At 37.7% G+C, this 12,175-nt stretch overlaps 1 long non-coding RNA gene across 1 annotated transcript in view; it reads right to left on the reverse strand.

The window, feature by feature from the left end:
- Positions 1–12,175, reverse strand: part of LOC117803128 — a 40,572-nt gene that overhangs the window by 13,664 nt on the left and 14,733 nt on the right. The window lies entirely within an intron of this gene.

Genomic DNA, 12,175 nt, shown 5'->3' on the forward strand with positions numbered 1-12,175 from the left:
TTCATCCTCGTGCAAACATCTTTGTCTCAGTGCCTGGTGTGCCCTGAGATTCATTCTGGTTGCACAGATCTACTTCTGATCCCTTGATAGTGTCTTGATGAAGAAAATGTGCAGATTGGTTTATTTGATCACTTGGTCTTCTAGTTGATGAAATAGCCCGCTTCCTCAAACCACACAGCTGGCCATGAGGAGGAAGGAGGTGACCTGTCAAAAGACTATGGGGACAGAAAATGGATGCTTGGGGCACTCAGAAATATTTGAATTCTTGAGTGTAGCCTTCAGACTTTCCCAGTGCTCCTTTGCGGGCCCCCCCCTTTGAGGGGGTTGCAGAGGGTGAGGGAGAGAGAGACTCTTAAGCAGGTTCCACACCCAGTGCGGACCCTGACATGGGGCTCGATCTCACACCCCTGAGATCACGACCTTAGCCGAAATCAAGAGTCGGACACTTAACTGACGGGGCCACCCCCCCCCACCCCCCGCGCCCTTGCGGCTCCATTTCTAATCTCAGCCCGAACTAGCCTGCTGGATGTTTTCAGAAATGGAATTCATTTTTTTAATTATACTTCTAAGGCTTAGCTTAAGCTGTTCTCTTAGCTGAAGTATTATTTATACCATACAGGTTTTCCTGGCCCTTATCGCCGCTAGCCCATCACTCCCTCAAATACATATAATTGCTTTTGAATCCGTATTTCCATGGCACATGGCAAAACTTTCTGTTAAGGTACTGATCGTGTAAACTTGCAGGAATTTACGTGTACGTTTCAGTCACTCTTACTTAACTGTGAATTGCCAAGGTTACGTCTTAGCTTAATAGACCAGGATGCCTAAGAACGTGCTTTGACTAAAACATAAACTCAATAAACATTTACTAAATTCAATTTTTGTACACTTAGCAACAGAAATGCCTCAGAGTTGTTCATATTATTTTTGTTAATTCAATCAGCTTCAACCATATAACACGAGCATGTGAGAAGCTTCAAGCTACCCCAGCATTGCTGACATACAAAAGCATTGCAGTTATTGGTTGGTTAAAAAAAAAAAAATGCAGTTAGTGGTTGGTACAAAAAGAATTTGTACCACGAACATGCTCCATAATCTTTACAGACTATTTCCTTCTAATCAAACATTTATTGAACATCTAAGCACAATGCACAATGCTGGAATCAGAGGTTGTTGATGTTTTGTATAAACGTGACAATCCTGAGCTTCTCTTCTCTCAAAAGTTGAGTGCCATGGAGAGCTATCCGTGATGCAAGGCCAAGCGGAAAACACCCCCGAGACGGTGAGATGGTGATTTCTCTGTGCACAGATGATACGATTCTGAGTTGCAATGCACTCCATTAATTAAACAAGTCTGTGTGTCCATAATTTAATTTGCTGAAAGAATTCACAGGAGGGATGGGAAACCAGGTTCCCCTGCTTCCCATAAATGTAATTGACATAATGAGCAGCTTTCCCTTTTGAGTCACAACGCCTTACAGTAATACCTGCCTCACGTGATTCCCTGCTCTCTTGGAGTTGCACAGAGAAATAATTTTCTAAGTGCAGTTCAGCTCAATGTAGATAGATATCACATAGCATCAGAGACTTCAGAAGTCAAGAAAACGAAAATGACTTCAGTGAACTCGGTGGGTGGAAATAGTATAGTCTGAATCAAATAATAATTCATATTAACTCATGCGACATAGTTCCCTCTCACGCTAGGTATTTTCAAAGTTGGCAAAATCTGATATGGAAAGGAAAAAATCTTACACGGAAATGTGAAATACATCACATCATATTTTGATTAGCAGTTTTCAAAGCACTTTTGTATGCCCTACGTTGGTGTTTTAGACATTGAGCTTATGAATGAGACGTATTTTATCGTCCTCCTCATCATTCCCTTTTACAAATGATAAGACAGGAGATTCGAAGGATTTCGTAATTTGACCCTTGTGCTAAGCTGTTTCCACCATGTAATTTTAAGATTGTGTCAGCATTTACCACCGAGTCAGGATCATACTAGATGCTCAGTAATTAGTTACCCAGTGAATGGATACAAACGCATGAAAAACAACTTCTCTGTTGCTGCCTAGTCCTACAAAAATTTTAAGTTATTTTTAATGCTGACCGTTATGAAGTCAAATATCCTTATAACTCCAATTTCTCTAAGATTACAGCTACCGGTGTTTTGATTTTTTTTTTCTTATTTAATTTGAAAATGACATTTTTAGGCCTCCTAGATAAAATAACTCATCAAAGAGGAAAAGAGGGTCTTTGATTTTTCTGAATGTACTTTAAACTTCTCCCTCTATCAGGGTTTCATTTCATTCTTTTGTTTCTCCCATTCACCTTCTTGTTAGTGGCTTTTTCCCAGTTAATTATTTGTAGCCTTTAGATTTCAAATGTAATCCCTTTCTTCCCTTTCTGAGCTACACTGTTAACAATCATGAAGAAAAATAACCAGGGAGCTAATAAATGTCATTTTTTTTACATGTTATATAAAGTATTTGTAAAACAGTAAGCACTGTTCAAGTATCCTTAGAATTGGCCATTTAAGACTTTAATATCTGGCGCTGAGAAAAATAGTACTTTGAAAGCTTTCATTTTATACCTAGGCTATAGAAATTTCAGCACCTACTGATAGGTTGTGAACATTTACAAGTGAATGAAACAAATTAAATGGCAAACTCCTACCAGGGTTTGAAACATAATATTTTAGTGGCTGCTTTATTTATCAAATAAAAATAGAACACTGAGCAACTACTCAATTAACTTGGTTTTAGGATTTTTTGAAGCAACTTGGCTAAAAATTCCATTATGTGTAGGAAGATCTATGTTGTATTTTTCATTAATTCAATCTATTTCTCGAATCCCTAAGGCCTTATGCCAGAGTCAGAGGATCACAGAGACTATATGTTTATATCTACATATCTGGCTCTGTATCTATTACACCCTTCCTTTCAAGAGGATTGTTTGGAAAAGTTAACCTGGGTCTTTTTCATCTACAATACCTCTTTTGTCTCTCCTCCACTGCTCCAACTCATTTAGGCCTTACAAGGCAACTAGCTCAGAGAAGGAATGATACAGCAAGAAAAAAAATCAATTTGAAGCATCATTTCAAAGAAAGGTTTCAAAAGCATGGCCTGCTGGTGTGAAAGGACTCCCAGCATGATATGCGTGCATGTGCCGTTGATAGGAGTCAGTTTCTGTCCTCTGGTCTGGGAGCCTCCGATTTCCCATCACCTGCCCCATCAACAGGAATTTTGCCCAGGGGAGAGATATCAGAATCTAGATAGGTTTTAGAATGTGAAAGCAGAAAAGAACACTGTCCTACTTCCTACTCAGGGGTGGAAGAAGAGAAGCAGCAGCCTCGCAGAGTTCTCTGATAGACTATGCATGGACTTCAAGGGTGCTGTGTGTGGTGTCAAGGCACCAGAGGCCTGCAATGGCCCCACAAAATTCACTAGTATCCCAGAGTGCTCCTGGAAAGCAGCCAATGTTTCCCATCTCCCCAGGAAGGGCATGAACGTTAGCAGAGAGTGAGACAGCACACGTGCAGAGTGCTCAGAGTAGGGATGTGAGACTGTGCTTGCAAATAACACTGTGGGCCATGGTTCAGATTGTTTGTGAAATCAAAGTAAATTGAGTGGGTGCTCACAAGGGCCAGACAGGACAATGGCATTTATGGGGATGCCAGTGTGGTCCACATAACCCAAGATTAGACATTCAACCCGCTTCTACTGTTATTATAAAAACAGAACAAAAAACAAACAAACAAAAAACAACTCCAGAATTGTAGATCATTCATTCCTACAGAGGAAAGGAGATTAGATTGAGCCAAATCCTAATTAATTCCATAAAATGTCTTCCATTGAGGGAGATAAGCTCAAAATAAAGATGAGATTGAAAAGATGAGCTTGCGAAAACTTGCATACCCAAGGCTTTCCTGTGAAAATACTGTGCTTTCTACCTATATCCAATCTAAACAGTAACTATAAGGTAGTGAGCCATAAAGTTCCTTAAGGATACAAATCAAAGTTTCATAGTAGTTCAAGGAAAAAGCACAAGAGAAAGAAGTAGGTAAAAGTGAAGAATTACCTTAAGAGAGAAACTCTGGGCAAATATTCAATGGAATTTGCATGGCATATTAAAATTATTGGACTTTGATGCCATTAGAATAATGAGAAGCTACTGTAGGTTGTTGAATATGGGGGTGACAAAATCATATCTATGATTTAGGTTAATTTTGTAAAAAACGTGAACTATGAATGTGAGATTGAGAGATGAGAATGGTAATCACGAGGCTATTGCACTTGTCTATGCAGGGGATAATAAGGCAATAAGAGTAAAATATGAAAGGTGGATATCACAAAGGTGGAATTAGCAGCATTAGATTTGACTGGTGATTAATTACGGAGAAAGTACGTTGTCAGAAAACAACTCAGATTTCAAAAACTAAGGGGACATGAGTAGGATTAATGAAGGAGAGCTGTTGGCTGATGGTTAATAGCATAATCTCTAACATTTTTAGTTTTACGTGGTGGAAGGACATCTAAGATGGCAGGTAAGAGATGAATCAATAGGGGAAACATCTAAGAGAGATGATTGTTGAAGATAGGAGGGAGGTAGGATTGCGGAGGGTAAGAGTATAGGAAGAGCAATTTGCCTATGTGTAGGGAACAAGAAGAGAGAGAAGAGTGAGCAGAGATGGTAAAGGGATGGGAAATTGGCAGAATGCCAAGATTCCAAGGAATCCAAGTAAATCATCCCTCATGATTGTCAAGAAGTCAGTTAGTCGAATAGTCAATGTGACTCACCAGGACACTTTTGGTTCTTAGACTTATATGGATAATGTAGAAACTTGCAAGTGTCTTCGAAGCAATTAGCAATACTGACAATGACATTGAATTATGCACCTTCCTCCTCCTGGATTTTCCAAGACCAATGCTTTTCATTGTTGTTTTCTCATGTTTGTTTTAATTATGATATCTATGCACACTCTTTCATCCTGAAATTTTTATTTTCCAAATGGTTTTCCATTTTAAAGAGACTAAATAAAGGTTCTGACTGAGCTGTACTTGTGGGAATTCCTAGATCTTTTTATAGGAAATTATTTTTGTCAAATGGAGTTGGGAATCATATTTCCAGTTGGAGAAAATGACAGAGACATGCAAATTCAGAATATAGCTGTACAGCACCCTCATGTTAGTGAAGAAAGAAAATTTTGACTCATCTGAATAGAAACCACTAAACATTTGAATATTTTAAAGGATTGAGAGCGAAAAAGAAAAATAAAGCCCTGTGTGTTATTCACGTTTTTATGTAATTTAATGAACTTCAGAGAGCAAAGAGATTGATGGAGGCTGTTCTTTGCTCACCCAGGTTCAGAGTTCCTTCTGCTCCTTGACACACAATGAAGCTTTTTGCTTCAGGGTCCCTTGCTGTTAGCTGAAGCCAGGAGACTGAGTTGTAGCCAATGGAATGTCAGCAGAAATCACGGGTGACATCTGCAAGCCTGGTTCCCTGGACTGTAAATACCTTCCAGTCATGATCACTCATGTTTTTTGTCATGGTCATTTGGATGGAATGACCGTTGGCATCTTAGAAGTTAAGGATAGGAGGTCGCTCTCAGCCTGATTTCTCAGAGAATCATGTGGAACGAAGACCCCATCATGCATCTGGCGCTGGGCTAGAGAGAAAACTGAACTCCAACTGTGTTTGAGTCATCATGCATTTTGAAGCTGATTTGTTCAGCAGCTTGTGTTACTTCTAACTCAGCATCATCGGGGGCTTCCATCCTTGTCCTTTCCCTCCTATCTCTCCTACTCCCTCTTCCTCTCCTTTCATTTAATTATCATGCTCTTTCCCCCTCCTACAGTCCTCATGCTGAGATCAAGAGGTGGGGATACTGGCTCTGGGGATCCTGTTCTTACTCCTCATTGTCAGACTCTGTCCTTCCTGTAGTGGGCTCTTGCCATCTTGCCGACTTCCATCCATGGTGCTGCATGCACCGGGCTGTTGACACATAGCTCACGATCATCCTAAGTGTCTGGTTGGAAGATGTCTTCCAACACATCGAGCTTCAAAAATCCTTCTCATCCTTTATTGCTACTTCATTTATGCAACTCACCGTCATATGCACGTTGAATTCTTTGTCTTTACCTAAACATGTTTGAATATTTTAAAATCTGATATTCTCTTTTGGGCCACAGCTCCCCATTTCACTACTTTGTTCACTCTGTACACTCATGCTATCTTCATTCACCATATCACCATTCCAAAGGCCTCTGCTTATTCCTCTGTCCATAAGCTTCACCTGATACACCATCATCCAGTGTCTAGTGTGTAGGATTTGAGTACTAGTTTCTAGTATCTAGATCTTACAGCCAATCACTTCAGCTACTATTTCACGCATTCCCTTCAGTATCCACCAATACTACCACGTTCATTCAGCGCATAGTGGTTAAGAACCTACTGTGAATCTGAAGATCAGAGGAAAGGTCCGGAATGTAGTTATAAGCTTAGAAGTCATCTGCACGAGAGGGCACGTAAGGTTACAGGACTAGAAAAAATCTCAAAAGTGTGAGACTGTCACTAGAGAAAAGGGCCCACAATCAAGACTAAAATAACTCTTGAGCAAGAGTTAGCATAAAAGAATGAGGAAGAGAGTCCAATGAGGACAAAATCCAGAAGCATTTAGTATTGCTGAAGGCAAAACCGGTTCCTTGATTTCAAACAACAGAAAACAGATTAGGCTAACCTAAGGGAAACAAATTGATGGGGAAAGTATTTTGAGGGACGCACAATTGAAGAAAAACTGGAGAAAACTTTGAAACCATAGGTGGGCTAGCGTAACTGGAACTTATTCAGGGCATCTGCTAAAGTCTAAATATTTTTAGTCATTGTGTTGTTCTGTTTAAAAGTTACATATGCAAGAATTTGTTATTCCAGGGGATGAGTAGAAACGAAGACCCACAAACTATGTGATTAAGTGATTAAAAATGACAAATCTCATTAATAATTTATTAATTTAAATATATGATTTGCTCCTACCTGGATAAATATGCCTTCCTATGCAGAAATGTGTATAAAGATATAATTTTAATTAGCTGAAATTTGGCCATGGAAGATGACTAGACCATATTATTGAGTATGTTTAGATGAATAATGACATTAAGACACAATTTATAAATTATTATATAGTTAATCACATAAATCATTTTTTTGTTTTCATTTCAGAAAAAAATACTAATTAAATCATTATGATCATTATTTTTACAAAATTTGATTTTTATTGTGATTCAATATTTAAGAAAATGTAACTATTCAACCATATAAATTTAAAGTAGATTTTCATCAAAATTGTATATTAGAGTATATATAAAAGTTGAAGAATTAAGACAATTTTTTCATGTTTTAAACATCAAAGGTATTCAAAATTATCTTCAAAACATTAACGGTAAAGTGTAAGTTTTAATTAATATCAAAATTAATATCAAAATATTGTCATTTCATAAACTAAACTTTATCTACATTAAAATAATTACATCTAAAAAAGAATTAAATCTTAAGTAATGTTGATAAAAATAAGAGTATTTACAATTTTAGAATTTAAAATCTATCTGCCAAAATAGGAATTAAGTATCTTGCCTCACACCTGGTAAATACAGACCTACATGCATCAAAATTTGAATAGTAGGGATTGTTGAAAATTACAAATGTTTCTCAACTACCCATGCAAAAACTCACTGACACATAGATAGTGCCACACTATTACAGTAAGCCTCCGGAACCATGTACGGGACCACAAAGTGAAGCACGATAATAAGCATCCAGGACTAAGGGGGAATGAGAGCTCCTCTTTCAGTCCAAAACTGTATCTATTTATACACCTGCAGTGGTGTAACCACAAATCTTCATGACACTTCTCCTTTTAAGGATACCAGGCAAGAGACATGGAAAGGTTTTGCTTGCATCCTGAATTGTATTAGGCATTAGAGTGGATGTTGGAGATACAGACCCTCCTGGGTCAGTGCTGAGCACTGGATCTCAAGTGATAGAGATAATTACGTATCGTTTAAGCAACAGAGCCCTGAGTAGTGAACTTCATGCCTGTATCTAGGAGTGGTCCAGGTTGGGTGAGCCCCTAAAGTAAAATTAGGGTATACTAATTAAATAAGGGGGACTAAATGCAGGTCAAGCCAAAATATAAGACGAGAGAACTGGTCAATTGGTTAAATGTGGCTTAAGTAATTTAAACATTGGATATAGAAGTATTCACTTGAACTTAGCAACTTGGAAGTCACTAATGACTTTAGCAAGATCAGTTTCACTAAAGCGGAGATGAAGGAAATCCAATTGAAGTGAATTGAATTGTGAATGGGAATGAGAAGGGAGGAATAGAGACAGTGAGGCTTAACAAATCCCTTGAGAAATTGTGCAGCGAATGGTGAGTGGAGGCACGGGACAGTCGTGTAAGGAGGATATAGCGTAGAAACACAATTTTATAAAATAGGAGATACTACAGAAATTCATTATGCTAAGGAAATAATCTAGCATAAAGGGGTAAATAGATGATTCAGAAGACAAGGGGGGGCAGTAATTAAAAGAGCAAAGACATTGAACAGAGGAGACAGATGGAGGCCAGAGAAAAAATGGATGGACAGACTCACAGGATCAGAGGAAGGTGCGGCCAGAAGGCCAGAAGAAATCTTAAAAAAAAAAAAAAAAAATGGGAGAAGGAAACCATGAATAAGTAGATGAGAAAAAGGGTACTCTTAACAGAAGTGAGAAGGCAAGCCAGATTGAGTACAAATCTCCCTAAAAACACTAGAATTGTTAGAAGTGATAATGAAATATCTAAGTAGAAATGCCTTCAGGCCATTTCATCAGAATTTAAGACCAGATATTAGAATCTGAGAGTAATCAGCAAATACTCATAATCTCCTAACTCTTAGCACATTAAAAAAAAAAAAGAAGAAGAAAAGAAACCATGTTAATTTTGTATGTATAATGTGACCACATTATAACAAAATAAAACATGTTTTCTAAAAATAGATTCCTAAATGTTTTCTTAATTCTACATTAAAAACAATGTGATCTTGTTTTGTACTTTTTAATGGAAAAACATTAATAATATAAAAATGTACACTGGAGAGTAGAATCATTAACTATATGTGTAATAAGTTTAGTTTATTAAAAGCATTTTTATTGGTCTCTCTTAAAAGCAATGTCTCAACTGCCTACGCGAAGTGAGTTGTAGTAAACTAGTCTAATATAACGAGATGAAACTTTTGCATTGTTGGGATATATCTCAAATCTTCTGGTTTATGGAGATGATTGTGCCTTGCCTCCTAAATGAGCTAATGAAATTTGTGTCACTTAAATTATCGTTGTGAAACTAGGAGATAAAATTTCAATCCACATCTAATTGGTGAAGCTTAAATTGCTAAGTATACTGTTGAGAGACTCAAAAGTTTATAACAAAAGAATTAAGAGAGCAAAAATAAAGGGAATTGTCAAAAATATATATTGAAAACATATTTGGCGGAAAGAATCTGTAGGAATAGTAATATTGTGGTGGTCTAATCTCTCTCTCCTGGAACGGTAGTACCACGTCAAGGAGGGGAATACAAGATACGCCACATTTAAAGCACTCTCTAGAAAGTTTTTTAAGAGTTAAAATTACGAATGAATGAGAATTCAAATTTGCTATTAATGGTTGAGAAAGAATGGACTAACGTGTTATTCTTTTTTTCCCTTTTGAAAATTTGAAGAATATTTTTGCCATTTTTAAATAAATTTTCTTTTTTAATTTTAGATTTACAGAGAAATTGAGGAGCTAGAACAGAGTTCCCATATACTTCACACTCAGTTTCTATTAACACGTTATATTAGTATGATACATTTATTACAATTATGAACAAATATTGCTACATTTTTAAATGGAGCCCAAATTTTGTTCTGCTTGCCTTAGCTTTTACCTAATGCCCTTTCTTCTGTTTTGGGATCCCATCCAGGTTACCACCTTAAAATTGGTCACCCCATCTCTTTAGACACCTCTTGATTGTGACAGTTTCTCAGGCTTACCTTATTTTTAATGACCTTAACTGTTTCTGATGAGCGCTCGTTGGATATTGTGTGGTTTGTCCTTTGATTAGGATTTGTCTGATTTTTTTCCCTAATTAGACTAGGATTATGTGTTTTGGGGAGAAAAAAGAGGGAGGTAATTTGTGTTTTTTATCACATCATAGGATACTTGGTATTGGCCTTAATCACTCGGCTGAGATAGTGTTTGTCAGATAGATATTGTACATGGAACTTTGCATACAAGCAGGCAATGTGGACGTCTTCAAGGTATAATTCGATATTTACCCTATCTATAATTTCTGAAATCTCACTGTTTGAAAGACTACTACTAAGGTGTTAGGCATTCTTGGTCCTTATGAGCTCTCTGCGAAAATGAAAACAGACCTAAGGAATATCACACAGTCTATTACAGTTTTAAAGGCAAGGAGCATTCAGAATTCTCATGCTCTACCTTCACCAACAGTTACTTGGTAATCAGGCGAAGAATTAGAAATACCTAAGAATTAACTTAATTTGGAGTAAAAGTTATTCTTTTTTAATATACTTTTTTAAGGATTTTATTTATTTATTTATTTGAAGAGAGAGAGAGAGAAAGAGAACAGGGGGAGTTGTAGAGGGGGAGGGAGAAGGAGAGAGGGAATCTCAGGCAGACTCCATGCTCAGCACGGAATTCGATCTCAGGACCCTGAGATCATGACCTGAGCCAAAACCAAGAATTGGATGCTTAACCAGCTGAGCCATTGAGACACCCCTAAAGTTACTCTTTTTTAAAACCCCTTTCCACAATGTGCCCTTTAGAAGAAAGCGCTATGAGCAGCCCACGCTGTAGGAGTGATGCTCAGCCCCGTTGAAGAGGGGTCTCTACACAAATTACTTAGATTTTCTTCTGCACGGCGATTTGTTTCTTCTTCCCACCGACTAATTAGTCAACCATTTATTTACAGCAGTGTGGACTCATGCATATTTATTTTATTTTGGGGGATATAATTAATAATATTGTAGTTACTTTGCTGCTCAAATTATTCCAGTTTGGCCATTTGGCTCTTCCAGTTTGCTTTTATGGCCCTTTGATGTACCTCATCAATGTGGGCTTGTGTTTCTTCTCTTGAGTACGTCCATATGTCCTGACACTTTGAGATGATCCAGGGTCATCTTGTATTGTCCTTCCTAAGTCCTAAAATCAGCCATTGCTCCCAGGAGACCTGGTTCCTTTCTTTAGAGAATGGAATTAGAGAGGCTGGGAGCTGGTGCACTCATGGGCTGATGCCATTGCTTCTAGTCCCTGTCAGCCCACAGAGCAAGGAGATACATGCCCGTGTACTAGCCTGTGCATGTGTACACATCTACAAGTATTTCCACATGGAGCCATGTGGTCTACATCAAGCTAAATATGAGTTCATATTAATGATGTCTTCAACTCTAATCTATGACCACACAGATCATTCTAGACCTTTCCCACTGATGACAGTGATATTTTAAAAAAGGAACAGAAAAGATATTTTTTAAATATCTGAAAGAAAAATAGAGATTGTGCTTCAGCCAAAAACTACTCCTAATACTTATATAAATATGTGTGTGTGTGTATATATATATATATATATATTTTTTTTTTTAATAGAAAGAGCACATGTGCGGGGATGGTGGGGGAAGCAAAGGGAGAGCGAAAGAGAGAAAATCTCAAGCAGTCTTGCCATTAGCACAGAGCCCCCGCGCAGGGCTCGAGCTCACAACCCTGAGATCATGACCTGAGCCAAAATCAACAGCTTGACATTTAACCAAATGAGCCACCCAGGTGCCTCACTCCCAACACATGTTTAATTGACATGGGTACAATTATTTAAATGTAGGCTAATATTAGCCTAATTTGCATATAGCTAATATTGTACACGGAACTTTGCATGCAAGCAGGCAATGTGGATGTCTTCAAGGTATAATTCGATATTTACCCTATCTATAATTTCTGAAATCTCACTGTTTGAAAGACTACTACTAAGGTGTTAGGCATTCTTGGTCCTTATGAGTTCTCGGAGAAAATGAAAACAGACCTAAGGAATATCACACAGTCTATTACAGTTTTAAAGGCAAGGAGCATTCAGAATTCTCA

Source organism: Ailuropoda melanoleuca, chromosome 7 (genome assembly GCF_002007445.2).
Source record: "Ailuropoda melanoleuca isolate Jingjing chromosome 7, ASM200744v2, whole genome shotgun sequence".
Classification (NCBI taxonomy): Eukaryota; Metazoa; Chordata; class Mammalia; order Carnivora; family Ursidae; genus Ailuropoda; species Ailuropoda melanoleuca.